Consider the following 16085-nt stretch of genomic DNA (forward strand, 5'->3'; position numbering starts at 1 on the left):
TCGCCTAGTTACTCTTGATCAGGATAGATCCTAGGGCAAAAGACTTTCTTCGCTACGTAGTTAAAGTTTTATTGCTCTTATTGATTTCAAACTATTTCTCTTGGTCACTTTATTTGTATTTATGAATCTGAGTTGTCACAAGACAGCCAATTATTAGACACAGTTATTGATTTTCTAATAAATTAATTGCCACTCATCTGTGGTTTTTGGTGTTGTTGAAGTAGAGTTTTAGACGAATCAGCGACTAAGACCGGTGTATATTGTCTGTAAATTGAGTGTGTTCTGTGGTCGATTTTCTGTTTGTTGGGCGAAACACCCGAGTTTCCTGGAAAAAAACCATGCTACCCTTTCCTGAGAGCGACTATCTCTGTCAAAAGGTCGGTAAAAATCACGGTTTTATTGGAACGCCTCTGTTTTTATCGTCGCCAACAAAGTACACCCATCATGATGACAATGTATTCAGATAATTCAGAATAACGCGGCTGAGTTGGTCATGTCTGCGCGGGTAGCACAGTGCTATCGTCACGTTCCTCCCCACACCGGGTGGAACGGCGAGATTCCGTTAATGACGCGGAGAACTTTAGTGGGCTTTTTTCACTCCGCGGCTAAGTTAGTCGGTCTCAGGCGTAGATAGCAAGGTTTTCCCCCAGAAACTAGGGTTTTTCGCCCAGCAAAACAGGCAAATCGACCAGAGAACACACGCAATTTACAGACAAAATAAATATATGGGTAGATATTATCATTTATAGGGGGACTCTAATATCATAATTTGTTAAAATTTGGATAAGTTAATCGCTCATCAGTTGTTTTAGGATTTTAAGCGCATTGAGCGTTATTGTTGTTGTAGTAGGATTTTAGGAGCATCAGAGACTAAGGAATTGTTATTCCATGAATATTGTCTGTAAATTGCATATGTTCTGATGTCGATTTTCTGTTTGCTGGATGAAAAACTTGAGCTTGAAGGGAAAAAAACCATGCTGCCCGCGCCTGAGATCGACAAACTCAGCCACGTTGACCGAAAAAGGCTCATAAAAATTGCTCGCTTCATTGACGAAATTCGATCTCAAGACTTCTCCACCCGGCGTGGGGAGGACGGTGATAATACCAACCGTGCTACCACGACGGCAGTCTACTTGAACCCTGTAGTTCACATGTAGTCTTACAATTGCCTTATTCAGTGGGATTAAAAAATATGCCATCAGATTATGCCCAACAAACAGGAAACCAGACCATGGAATATTCGTGGTTTACATAGAAACCACGGTGAAAAAATTTATTTTTAAATTCATTTAATATTATTTATTTATTTTTACTTTCTAGTTCCGTGGTAAATATTAACACTGATAAGAGGAGAGAAATTTTTTGCGCTTTTTTTTTACACATCGTATTTAAATCAATTGGGCGAGGGTTTCATGTTTTTTCGTTTAAATATTCGGATTTTTCCTGCAGCACACAGATCTTACCAAAAAATTGATCAAGTGGTCCTGTTTCAGCCGCATTTGAAATTTTGTGCATTAGTTGAACGTACTGAGTAATGATGCTGTGCAGCAATTTTAGCTGCCGATATAAACTTGATGTTATTAAAAAAAAGTAAGAAATATAAGACCTGTAATATCCTAAAGAATGCAACGAAATTAGAGTAAAAAGTAAAAAAACAAAGGCAGCCATTGACACACACCAACTTTGATTGTGTTCTCTCTTCAATATGGAAGGTATTTCTGTTATTAGCATTAGCATTAGTAAAGCCATATGATGCAAGAAAGCAAGCTTATACAGCAACAGCCAAAAAAAAAACCCTTCCCATTTTACAAATCCACTCGTTCCAAATGTTTATCTAGGTCTGCCTTGAATCTATTTAAGCTATCAATTTCTGCAACGACGGATGGAAGTTTGTTCCAGCAATCAACCAAAATCAGCTGACTAAAGGCAAACATCCGTACATCTGTCGTACAACTCTCTTTCCTAAATTTGAATTTATGCAATCTCAGGCGATTATTCTGAGCAAGACGAAGTATCCGATCAGCATTGTGCATGCTCAAACCATTCAAATCCTTATACACCTCAATCAGATCACCTCGCAGATGTCCAGTCTCCAGCCACTGAAATTTCCAAAATTTAAGCCTTTCTTCGTAAGAGTAGCCCTTTATTCCATTCACTAATTTTGTTGCCCTTCTCTCTACTTGTTCCAGCAGCTTTACATCCTCCTTAAAATGAGGCCTCCAGAACTGTATACAGTACTCTAGGTGTGGCCAGACCATTGCCATATACAGGGGATAATTAGCTACTTATCCCTGCTAGAAACATTCCAGTATATCCTTGACAAGACACCATGAGCTAGTCTTGTAAACCCTCTGCACTGCTCAGAAAACTTCATATCTGAGTTCACAATTACCCCCATGTCCTTTTCGTTCTTTACCACTGTCAGCGTAGTGCCACACAGTTGATACGTTAGTCTGTTACTGCTTCCCGTATGCAGTACTTTACATTTGTCAATGTTAAACTTTAGTTGCCACCTCTCAGCCTATCTGCTTAACTTTTCTAGATCCTGTTGCAGTAGCGTACTGTCATTAGTGTCATCAACAACCCTGCCAACCTTCGAATCGTCTGCAAACTTAGACCTTAAGCCTGATATACCCTCATCAATATCATTAATAAATGCAGAGAACAACAGTGGACCCAACATTGAACCCTGGGGGACTCCAATAATAACGTTACTCCACGAAGAGCAGTGTCCATTGATTTCCACTCTCTGTCTTCTCACACTCAACCATTCCTTTATCCATTGCAGCAATTTGCCTCCAATGCCACACTGCTCCAATTTGTGCAGCAGTCTTTCGTGTGCAACAGTACCAAAGCCTTTCTAAGATCCAAATATATAATTTCAAGATTATTCTTTGCATCCAGTTCCTTTGTGTCCACATCATAGTATCCAATCAAATTGGTTAGACAAGACTTCCCCTTAACAAACCCATGCTGTGTCTGAACTATAACCGTAGTGTTCTCTAGATGATCCTTCAGTGCTTCTTTAACCAGTTCCTCCATTAATTTCTCCGGAACAGAAGTTAAACTAACAGGTCTGTAATTACTTGTGTCAGCCCTTGATCCTCCTTTGTGAATCGGGGTGATATTTGCGCATATCCAATTCATGGGTGCCTCCCCCTGAGTCCAAGGAAGCTCTCATAATTATGGCTAAGTGTTTTCTTACTTCCTTTGCTGCCTCCTTTAATATAACTGGATAGATCCCATCTTCCCCAGATGCCTTTCTTATGTTTATCTTCAATAATTTCGCCTCCACTTTGCTCTCAGTTATTACAAAATCATCTAGCTCACTACCAGAGTTTAATACATCTTTGGCATTCCCCTTCCTGAAAAACTCCTCATGTGTGATTGTAGAGGCAAAATGCTCATTTAGTTTGTTAGCTACCTGAGCAGGATCATGAACAATGGAACCATCGATATCAAGTGGACTAATCTGATTCATCCCATTCCTTCTAGAGTTTATATAAGTAAAGAGCTCTTTGCATCCAAAAGTTTTTCGTAATCTGCCTTTGCCTGCCTATCCTCCTTTGTGACTTGGTTACAGACCAGCTTATATCTATCATAGGTCGAAAATAAACAATGATCCTAAGCCAAACCATGAAAAACTGTCCAGGATCATCACACTGTTTGGCTAAACACAATTACTGCAGTGAATGTTTTAAGCTTTGAAATTGTATGTGTACTCTATTAAGTATGTGGTAAGAACCAAAGCAACTGAGGTTAGGCGGCGTCAGTACATTTCGTATGTAAACTGCCTGTATTCTATGGTCTATTTGCCTGGCTGGAAGAGAAACTCCAGTGTTTTTGAGGAAAAACCATGTAACCCTTGCTTGAGATCGATTAACTTAGCCACATTGGGAAATAAAACCTACATAAAAATTCCCTGCGTTATTCACAGGTTTAGAACTCAGGCTATTTCCACCTGTAGTGAGGAAGACAGTGGTCCTATTTAAACTGCTTTTTATCGCAAGGTGACACGCTGTTGCTAAGCGTACATACATGTACGTATGTGTATACTGCCGTACGATTGATATCCGGACATCTATATATCTACAAATAACCGGAAACAATAATATTTTTGGAACTGGAAACAATCACTTTTTGAGAGCCGTCTGTAATCTCTGTGGAACACTCTCCACCAATATTTTGGAAATATCGTGGGCTATTTTTCGACATTCTGCCTTCAAAGCAGCTACCACTTTAGCTCTATATTTCTGTGTAATCTCTTCTCACACGCACTAGAGGATTATTATTATTATTATTATTATTATTATTATTATTATTAGCTATATGGTGCAAGGAAGCCTGAGGCTTATGCTGCACCAGCCAAAAAAAAAATTCCCTAAGTTATCCTGAGAGAGAGAGAGAGAGAGAGAGAGAGAGAGAGAGAGAGAGAGAGAGAGAGAGAGAGAGAGAGAGTCAAAAGTAGAAGGGAATCACCAAAAAAGAGAAGAATGATGATATCCAGCTCAGGACCCTGGGTGTGTCAAGCCCATACTCACCAGATGTGAGCCCCCGGGATTGAGGTTAAAGTTTTGGGCCGGCCAGTCTAGTTTTTCGACACTCATATCCTTAATCCAGTCGGCCCCTACTCGAGCAATATAACATGGGTCATTATCCAGCTGATACAATTATCAGGATGAAAGTCCAGCAGATCGCTTTCTTCATGCATCTACCATACCCAAGGACGACCATTGGTGTATAGTTTAAGAACGGCGGGCTTTACACCAAGCTAGAAGGATACAGCTTGGTGGAAAACTAGTGGAAAACTTGACAGCCGTGGTAATCCATATCATACAGCGTCCTACTCGCTGTACTGGTGTCGACATTTGCCGCAATCGTCTCATTGAGGGTGTGTGTCCGGCTACAACGTAGACCTGTATTCCAAGCCGAGGATTGTTTGATTGTTTTCAGAAGCCTCCTGTCCCATTTCGTCAGCTCTGGAGGTTTACCTCCAGAGCTGACGAAATTTCGTGACTGTTTCCATTTCGTGACTGTTTCAACAACGGTCCGCTTCCATTTTCAGATCATATCACCAATCACCGACGTGGGATCTCCATTTCCGTTGAAATGTTGCATACAGACCGATTGGTTATGTGATACCCTATTATCATGCCACTCTGGAAGTCCGTTAACTTCATCGATCGCGACATCATACATTTAAAATCGTACTACTGTCTTTTGGAAGGCCTACGAGTAGATTTATAGATATGTGTGACACCTGCTATTTGAGCAGGACGTGACGTCTATCAACGGAAGGGTGTTTGGATATTAATGGTAGGAGAGTTTGTTTGTGTATATATATATATATTACAATTTTTGCACTGTTCACATTATATACGTATATAACTGTGTTCATATATGAGTGTGTTACAACGTTAGACTTTAGACATCTGCAAATTTGTATTGGTCCAGGTCACAGGCTAAAATTTGAGTGGTAGCGCCTATTATATTTTTGCAGTTTTGCTAATAGGGTAACTTATTTTAAGTAAAATCCTATAAGTCAAATCTTTGATAACTCGAAATGTTTTTTCCTCCAGTTTCCAGTTATTAAATCGACTGTATTTAAAAATAGGCTAAAAATTCCTTGAGGTGGAGTAAGTATAAGAAACTTTAAATTTTTATTGTTCACCAAACAGACGGAAATTGTATTTTAATTAAAAATTTAATTTAAATTTTAAAAATATTTTGTTTCAAGATTATTGCATATATGTCAGATTGCATCACTTTTTCTAAAATGAAACTTTGAAATTTGAAACAAATATAGTTTTGAATGTTAATTACCAGGCACATTTACAAATAGCATTGCCTTACAGATGTGTTAAATGGTCCGCGCTGGCTCTATTTGTGGACCCAACGAGGCAATTATCTGTTTCCGTTCTGAGTTATTTCGTTCATCCACGCAATGGGCATCCAGCATCCTCTCTGTATAATTGTGGCTTGTACGCTTTATGTGTGATAGAATATTGCAACCCAAAATAGAATTACGTGTAGTTTCAAACTCTATTTTAATATTGAAGTTAACACACATTGATTGTTAAATTTCAATTCACTTATAAGATTTCAAAATAATAATAAACATACATATCACTACAATTATTATCATTAAAACATAATTCAGAGAAGAAATTTATTAATGAGTAGCATGAAACACAGAATTAAAATTATCGGGAATTTGACAAATTTTCAAGTGAAACTGATGTATTTATTTCATTGTTCTAATGAATGATTTAGAAAATAGATAAAGTAGAATTTCACAATTGTTATGGTAGACAGACTTAGATAACATTGCAAAGGTTATCTTCGTCCCCGAGAACACGTGGAATTACTTTGTGCTATCTCTCTATGTCTGACTTAAGCTTCTATTACAAAGCGAAAGACCAACTTTGAGATAAATATTTATGGGGGGAGGGGAGAAAAAGAGGAATCAAAGTAATTTATGAGGAGTAATATCATTTTACAGTAATTTAAATGAATAAAGAGAGCATTTCCTTCCTTCTTTTCGGAAGGAAGCTACTTTTCATGTGGAATTACTTATTCCACATGAAAAGAAGTTGTGGAATTATAATTTGAATTTTATTATCTACTCGTTTTTTTTTTTTTTTTTGTTTTTCTTTTTGCAAATTCAGTCAGTCAAAGCCTGTGGCTTCCTTGCACTATATGGCAAATAGTTATTACTATTACTATTCTTACCCTGTCTTCTTAACAACTTTGACCGCTATGTTGTATAAATCAAGCTTTGATTCCCCCAAGTCTTTGTAAATTAAAACCTTTTCTTCTTAATTCCATATGAATAAAGTAACGAATTTGTAAGAGAAACTCTTTTATTACACACTAATGCATAGGATTATACGCTTTAAAAATGGATTTCACTGCTTGAAACAAATTAGATTATGAAATAATTCTTATTAACAAGCATAATTTATGCATACCAGGAACCAGGGGGACTTCCTAGGGTATGTGGCCCGGGTGCCATATGAAATCTGGCGCCCCCTTTAAAATTTTCTTCATATATGTATGTAAGTTTCAGATTTTCAGGCGCCCCTTGAATGATGACGCCCAGGTGCTGTGCACCCTTCAAACTCGGGACGTCTCGCCCCTGCCAGGAACAATAGTACCTGTTTAATAATCATTACTACAAAAAGCCTTTGTAGGCGTAAATAACATTGACGTTGTGTGACCACCACGAAGCTCCAATTGGTCAATTCGATTTTTTTTTCCATGATATCTGAACTCAGGCTATGTCCGGAAGTATGCTACCAATTGTTAACAAGGGGCTTTTTCGAAAATTTCAGCTAAAGGATCATCCTCGGTCAAACTAGTCTATTAAATTTTATCAAAGTAATTTTTTTTTTAACAAGGGATCCGCGCGAAACTCCCAGAGCTCCCTTCAGAACACTTCCTGGTTATATCTACATTCATTACGAAATACTTCCTTCTTCGAGGTGTATGTGTATCGATAAATGTCATTATTCGTGTTCTACTCCGATTTTGCGTATGCCTTTTTAAAAACTATAGTAGAACTTTAACTAAGATAATTTCAAACACAATAAGCAATATCAAAAAACATATATCTAACAAAAAAAAAAAAAATACAGTACAGTATCTGGTGTTTGATATCGCTGAACAATAACCGTTTCACACACTAATACAGTCTTCGCTACTACTCTGTGAGTCTTCGTTTAAAATAATAAAATTGAAAACCACGTGCGCTCTCATGGTAAATGTTACTTAGGCTTTACTTCCATATTATTATTATTATTATTATTATTATTAGCTATATGGTGCAAGGAAGCCTGAGGCTTATGCTGCACCAGTCAAAAAAAAAAAAAAAAAAAAAATCCTGAGTTACCCTGAGAGAGAGAGAGAGAGAGAGAGAGAGAGAGAGAGAGAGAGAGAGAGAGAGAGAGAGAAGTAGAAGGAATCACCACGAAAGAGAAGAATTGTGATATCCACATCAGAACGCTGGATGTGCCAAGCCCATATTCACCAGATGTGAGCCCCTGGGGTTGAATTCCTAAATCCCTACCTTATTCCACGCTTTATAGCGTGGAATAAGGTAGGGATTTTTTTTTTTTTTTTTACGAGCATCAGCGACTAAGGCCATATTGCTCAGTGCATTTATTGTCTATAAATTGCGCGTGTTCTGTGGTCGATTTTCTCTTTTCTAGACGAAAATCCCCATGTTTTCGGGAGACAAAGCCATGCTACCTTCGCTGAGACCGACTAACTCAGCCACGTTGTCAAAAAGGCCCATAAAAATTCCTGACGTCATCGACGGGACTCCCAATCAGGTCTCTACTAACTGTGCTAAACGCGAGCTCACAGTGTGGAGTACAAATTCCTGTATGCATTACAGAGATATTCACCATTGAGAGAATAACATTCACATATAATGAAGTCTTCTAGAGGTGAATATGAAATTAATTTACTGTATACAGTACGAATCAGAACTCAGGAGAATTAATCATTCTCCTGTTAGTCGTGATCGAGTTATTTTTATTTGTTTATTTATTTTTTGTTTTGAGTCCAATTGAAGGATGGATACAAGGATTGGATTAATTAGTTCCAAAAAATGTTCTTTCATATTACTTTCTGCATTACTCGTAAACATGAAGACTGCTCCATTTTAGCTTATACAAGAATGAGGTATAAATAAATCTGTTATATATTTATAATAAATACTGTTTATGAAGAAAAAAATCACTTTAAACAGTTTTTATTATATATTTTTTTGTCATCCTTTTATTTTTATTAAAACACGTACCAGAAATATATTTTAAATAAGTCATATTTTTTCAATTAATTTTTTTATATATTTTTGGGGAGGGGACAATTTTTCATTCTTGCTTCAGGTTCTAAAATGGCTTGGCATGGTCCTGAGTTGGAGGGTAGCAAACTTGCGATGAAGTCAGTTTTTTGAAAAATGCTAAGAAATAGTTAAATATTATGCACCTTGTCAACGATTTTTTTAAATTGTCTAATATAATTTTGACATCATGCCCATAGCTTTCAATAAAGCTTTTGACATGGTTCCTCATAAAACGCTGCTGTACGAATTGTAGCAGTATGGCACTGGGGGATAAGTTATTGATGTGGGCACCACATCAATAACTTATCCCCCAGTACAGTAGCCATCAGTAAAGAATGGTTGAGTGGCAGAAGATAGAGAGTAGTTATTAATGGACACTGCTATTTTTGGACTGATTTCATTAGTGGAGTCCCTCAGGGCTCAGTTCTCAGCTCAGAGCTGGGCTCCTTAATGCTTTCTAAATTTATGAACAATATTGATGATGCCACATCAAGTTTAATATCTAAGGTATATTGATTGAGGTATATACACCGATGAACCAAAACATTATGACCACCTATCTAATACACTAGTGTGCAAAATTTAAGAACGTCAGGTTTTCACCTGTAGCTTCTCATAGGAGTGGCCTGCATATATGAAAATCATACCAAAGGAACGTTGTGAGGTACAGAAACAATGAAGGAAACAACACCGACACAACAACGGAAACAAAACGGTAAAGAGGGACTTTATTAAAAAATGGCAACATAGCACTGTCTGCCATGATACAGATGCATCACTGCCAAAGATGGAACAAAGGGAAGAGGTGGTCCTCAGTAGGAGATATTGCTACCCCTACTGTCAATGCAGGCTTTGCACCCCTGTCCATACTTAGAACAATGTTGTTGATAAGTTCTTGCGGTAACATCGTCCATTCCTGTCAGTGCCATCTTCAGCTGGTGAACATTTTCTGGTGGATGTGCCGCTAGGCGTCTTCCCAGAGCGTCTCATATGTGTTCGATGGGATTTAGATCGAAAGAACGGGCAGGCCAATCCATACGAACAATGACCTCACTTTCCAAAAGCATATCAAAAGCTACAGTGCGATGGGGTGTGGCGTTATCATCCATAAACGCGAACTCAAGGCCAATGGCACCTCGGAACAGACGCACATGGTGAATGATTACCTCAGTACAGTAGCCAGGCCTATACACAGCGTTTTTAATTACTGGTCACGGTTCTATAAATGATAAAATCACCAATCCCGGCATCAGAGGACCCAACATGTACCTGCGGGGGGGGGCTTGAGAGCTGGCATCACCTTGTCTACGACTGCCAGCTATATGAGGACCTTCACTGTATCTTCATTACCAAGATCAGATATATTCCAAAGGATCAAGCGTCTCACCTCTTAGACACCCAGGATGAATACAGTGCCTTCTCTTGCTTTGCAAAGGATCTCTTCACAAGACGAAGAACCCTCCTGACACAACAAAGGCAGACTTGAACAAGATGATCCACAATGGCGAAATATATATCCACCAAACCAAGATGCCCATTAGTAAAACAGAACTGTAAGAAGGACAATTCTTGATCCCATCCAGACAAACCTGCTGAAATCGAAAACCACTAATTTGGACTTTACCAACTGGACTGACAACACCAAAGGCCTTTTGGCAACCTATACCAATGCTCTCTTGCACGGTGCTTTCTTTACCACTTCCCAGGGAGGAGGCGAGGGGACGGTTCCCGTCCCTCCACTCCTTGCCTCCCCACTCATCCTTCTGGTAGGAAATGGGCCTGTCCCACTGTCAAATGCAGGGGTCAATCTCTGTATCGACCCATTACTTCCAACTTCTACCCCCCAGTCTTTAGTCTCCTCTCCTCACCCTGTCTACTTCACACAGCGTATCCCCCACGCAGTCGAAACTTAAAAGCACTTTTGTTTTGTTCTCCCAATTTTTCGGCCTTATACACCTTTCTGCGTATAACCCCTACAGAGTCGTCATTTTTTTTTTTTTTTAGGCCCTTGCCATTGACATCCCAGGAAATTAGGTGGCAGGGCCTGCCAGAGTTCAAATTATGAGCTGATGTACCTGATCTGCCTTCACAGGGCAAAGTGTAGGTAACTTTGGGTCCCATTAGGGGCTCAGCGGCTAAATGATCAGATGAACAACGGTACAGAACACTACACCAGACAATATCCATACTATTTTAAATCTCTGGCATTTACAGTGTACTGTATCACACGACAATGTAAACTCGCTGTGGTTGGAGAAACCAATCATTCGCTGGTGTTTCTCCAATCACTCCAATCACTTACCGTTTCACCCAACACACTGAACACTGAGTAGCGTGCACCGGTTACAGTACCGCCTTCCAGTATCTGGAGTTGTGTACATCCATCCAGGATAACGTCTCCCTAGACGAGAACACCTCGACCGCCATATCGATCCCTTTCAGTGATGTTTGCGGGGTAATACCGTGTGCAACCTCTCGCCAGATTAGCTGACGTCCAGAATCGCTGCTGAGACTGAATCTACTCTCATCAGTAAAGACTTTTAGAAATGCACACCAATGTATTAACATCCACAAGATATTCAGATTCATTACCCATATAAAGTCAGATATCTCCTTTTTTAATTCCCCACTATAGTTTTCATATAAGGGACAGTCATAAAGAATGTGATTCCAGGATTCCAAACAACTACAAAAACACGATGGGTTGGCTACTAATCCGAAACTAGGTCCCCATTTCATGAAAAAACCACTTAGTAACTTTATGATTCCACACATACCTCACTTCAGGGACAAACAATCTCGTTACAGCTCCACTGTCACTTGAGTTCCTCCTATCCTGCCACCTTTCAATTAAAAGGTTCATAAAAATCTTTTTGGCCTGTGGTACACCTATAGATGTATCACTAGTAATATCCATGAATTTTAAGGTTCTGCCTTTCCTCAAATAATAAGAAAAAGCTCTGTAGGCAATATACAAGTCCAGGGTATCACGCCAGCCAAAACCTGTATAGCAATTGTTGAAACTGTTCTACAGAATTTAAATAAGGCCAAGGTCATCTTCCTCTGTACAGACAAAAGCTTTTGCTTAAATTTAACATTGACTACTCTATTATACCACACATTTGCACTATATGCTATTATAGGCAAAAAACTGCTTTATAATACAATGTTAAAACCTTTTTTTTACGGCCCCACTCAGATTTACTTATTCTTATCACTGCAGATGAAAATTTTTTGACCTTATCATTCGTAAATGTCAAATGTGGCACAAAAGATAACCGACTGTCAAAAATTATTCCTGAGTGCTTAGTCTTCTCCACCATTGGAATTTGTTTACCCTCCAATAAGAAGACCCTTGGGGGTCTACCTGGATCTACCTTGGGGGTCTACCTGGATCCAATCTACCTTTAAAAACCACCATAACAGTTTTCTTTGAAGGAATTTTTAACTTATGCAGTCTAGCCCATGAGACTAAACTCTGCGTTACAACCTTAGCATTTATTTCTAACATCAACCTGGACTTACCTGGAAAACAGATAACAAGATCATCTGCATATGGTATCCTTTTGCAAAAATCAAACTTTTCCGTTAGCCATAACTTTAGGACAAGTTTCCAAAGAAGAGACCCCCTAGACAGAGCCTTGGGGACAACCTCTTGAAACCTGCTTACTATATCTAAGATGGTGTTAACATACAACTACCTGTGGCTATTTATTAAATAACTTCTAATTAAACTGTAGAGATATTTAGGGCAGTGTAATTTTCTTAGGGAATACAGTACACTTTGATGCCATACAGTATGAAAAGCACCTTCAAAATCAATCTACAAATCTAGTACATATTTAGATTGGGCTGTCTGTATACTCTTTAACAATTCACCAGCAGCATCTTCAGCAGATAAACGTTTAACAAAACCACATTGATACTGTAAAGTAATATTATGTCTAATCATCCATTCATTAATTTTCATTTGAATTAAACGCTAAATTCGGAAGTAATGAGATTGGTCTATAGCAATAGACCAATCTTATTGGTCTATTGCTATAGACCAATGAGATTTATTATATACTCGAGAGTAAACATTAATTGCGGCTTTATCAGAGAATGACATGTCTGAAATAAAGTACACCAGGAAAGCACTTTCAAGGCAAACAACGATTTTCATATGGTGTACGGACACACGCATCTCTCACATGTTTTTTTCATAGTATGCTTGCATGATGTATGCATTCATTTCAATGCTCCACTTCATGCGTTGGTGTTTTCTTCATTCCTGGGTGGTCACTAGCGCAGTTGCGCAGGAAACACTTCCAGTTGGTGGAGCTGGATGGTCTTGCCCTTCTCTTGTAGCCTTACGGGCGACAGCGCCACTTGCTCCACTGTCTTGCTCGGGAGACTGTCTCCAACTTTTCTAATCGACCCTAAGCCTGAACGCGAGTGACTTTATCATGCGCCACACTCGATGCAGTATGAACAATATTTATCTGCGGCATCATCCAACTATGGAGGTGGACTTGTTTAGCTTCGGCTTATGTCCGGTTTATTTATTTATTAAGTCTCGCGAGTAACACCAGATGGCGCCACTATCTGCCGCAGCCGTCGCTCCCACCATGGGGAAGGTAAGTCCAATGGAGTAACTTTCGCGATGTTATTTTTATCATTTAATATTATATTGGTCTCTCAGCGTAATAGAACCTCGTTCTCTTCCACGAATGCGAGATTCGAACCCGGGTTTACCAGCCTGATAGACCCAGTTTCGAATCCATTAATAATAAAACATCGCGCCCCTTAATAATAATAATCATAATAATTATTCTTATCCTATTTTCAAATTAAAGTTGTTAATAAGAAAATTTTTGATATAGTTAAAAATACAGTTATCGATACAGTAGTTCAGAGTTGCTATGCATATATGTAGTACTCTCTGTATACTGTGTGGCTGTATTATGTGTAGTTATTTCTTTATAATTTCTGTTAAATGATAAATTTGTATGTAAAACTGTTTTATGTGATGAATTTTAATTTGTTGTCAAGAAATTTAATACTTTATCAATTGTAAACAAAATTTTAGATGAAGAAATTGAATTGTATTGTATTATTAATATTATTATTATTATTATTTGGTAAAGAAATACAGGCAGTGTGTGAGTTTATTAAAGAAATTTCTTTCATGTTTTGTACTGTATACTGTATTCTGGTGAAATGATATCGTATCGCGATATTTTCAGGATAGTTTGTTTACAATTTGAAACTAAAAATAGCCCAAAATTTGGTGGAGAGTATTTCCGGCCACCGCTTCAATGTTTATTTGAATTATTTCCGCAAAGGCACGACATGTTAATTTCATAAAAAAGAAACAAGAAAAATGACCTTCGGAAACACGCATACTTGTTGCGCATGGTCAATACGCCCCTCGAAATCCAGTTCTTAAAGTATGGCGGGTGCTTAGCTATGCGGTATTTTATTTTGGTGAAATGTTTTGTTACTCTATTTAATTGTTTTTCTTTTTACGACAAAATTTAAAGCGTTTATCTTAAAATAATATATACGTTCATCTGTGATTATACTCAGGTAAGTGTTAAATTTTTTCCTACCATATTTTTGCATATGATTATGATTTGTTTCTGTGCGTCGTAATTAATATAATTTCCATGTAATTTTAGATAAAATACGAGTTTGTGTTATTAATTCGGGTGTTTATACGTGTAGAAGGTGCTGTCAATTGTAATCTAGGAATAATTTTATCTGGCCTCGTGTAATAATTAATGGCGCCATTAAAATGTAATTCATTTCACTCTTTGCCGAATGCAATTAAGATGACTGCTTAGAGATGTTCTTTTCATTGTGCGTTTCATTTTGACCAGCATGAGTGGCTCTTATTGGCCAAAATTGATATTCTTTCTATTAAGGTACGTTATCGACCACTCACATTCTCAAGAAATGCACATTGCGATGTGATTTCGATACGTTCGTTCCGTATTCACTCCCCCCCCAATCCTTGGTGTTTACTTTGCATAATATTGAGTTGTTACAATTCTCTATCTAGTAGATACCTGACTAATGTGTTTGTTTATAGAGAAGTTCATTTTTCTGACACGTGAGCTCCGAGACTCTTATACTACACTATTTAAATTGCATATTTATCTCTTTGCTGTTATTATTGTAATTATTACTAAATTACTTCATATTTAGTTTCCCGTTGTTTTTCATGTATTAATTTATATAACTCTGAAATTTCGAGTCGTGGTCATTTAGAATACATTTTAGTGAGGAAGTTCAGTTTAATTACTATATTTAATAACTACTACTACTACCATGTGAAATTAAGAAGTTATTAATTTCACGTGGTATAAGAGTTGTTAAATGTAGTGATCTTCGTGGAAAACAACCACGTAATGTCCTTCCATAGCTATAGCAGTTCATTTTCCTGCCTTATCCTTATTCTTCAAAATCCATTTTGGTATTATGGTTCTGCTGGTAGCAACTTTAGAATAGTTCTTTCATTAATTAAAATTGGCCTTTACTGTTCACTCGTACTTCAGAATAAATTGCTGGTTCAGTTAATTTTAGTTACTGTAATTGAATATTTTATTATAGGCAGTGTGCCTAATAGGTGTATACTTAAAAACAACAACAAAAAAAACAACTTAGAGACGTTCTTTATAAATTGACCTCAGAAAAATAAGTACAAGTTCAGAATGTGAAAGGAATCTCACTGCATTCGTTTGACAATTTCACATTGTTATGTAAAGTATAATGTAGATTTTTTTTTTCATAACCACAACAAACACCATTTATAGGCAGAGACACCTTTCCATATATCCTGTCTGGCTCATTCCTCGAACCCCCATATTGTAGAGGGCTGCCAAAAGTAATTGTGTTAAGCAGGCTAGCTAGTCTAGTGACTGGCCAAAGGGTAGCTATTTTGAGGGATCACTTAGCTGTAAAATATGCATTTCAGTTGAATGTTTTCAAAGATTATAATAAGAAATTGTTTTTTTGTCCCCCCCCAGTTGCATGCCCCAATGAAATTATATAGTATATGCACGTTTTAATGTCTATATGATTATTTATCTGAAATAATACTTTCTTGAAGAAGTTTAAAAAATACATATGGTAACACAGTAGGGAGTTCTTTAAAACTGAAGTTACAAATATTAATTACAAACTAGAGGCTATTCCTGCATTACAGTGGCAAGGATCTCAGTAGGATAAAGATGGAGATTTGTGACCT

General features: G+C 37.7%; 1 protein-coding gene across 2 annotated transcripts in view; it reads left to right on the top strand.

The window, feature by feature from the left end:
- Positions 1-14328: 14328 nt before the first annotated feature.
- The window catches only part of LOC150090550 (protein meiotic P26-like), a 187433-nt gene continuing 185676 nt past the window's right edge, over positions 14329-16085 (top strand). For both annotated transcript variants that reach the window (XM_090371419.1, XM_090371429.1), the window contains exon 1: positions 14329-14422. The gene's annotated coding sequence lies outside the window, so the exon portion shown is untranslated. The remainder of the gene's footprint in view (positions 14423-16085) is intronic.

The sequence above is a fragment of the Mastigoproctus giganteus genome, chromosome 1 (assembly GCF_048544385.1).
Source record: "Mastigoproctus giganteus isolate SK-2022 chromosome 1, ASM4854438v1, whole genome shotgun sequence".
Lineage (NCBI taxonomy): Eukaryota > Metazoa > Arthropoda > Arachnida > Uropygi > Thelyphonidae > Mastigoproctus > Mastigoproctus giganteus.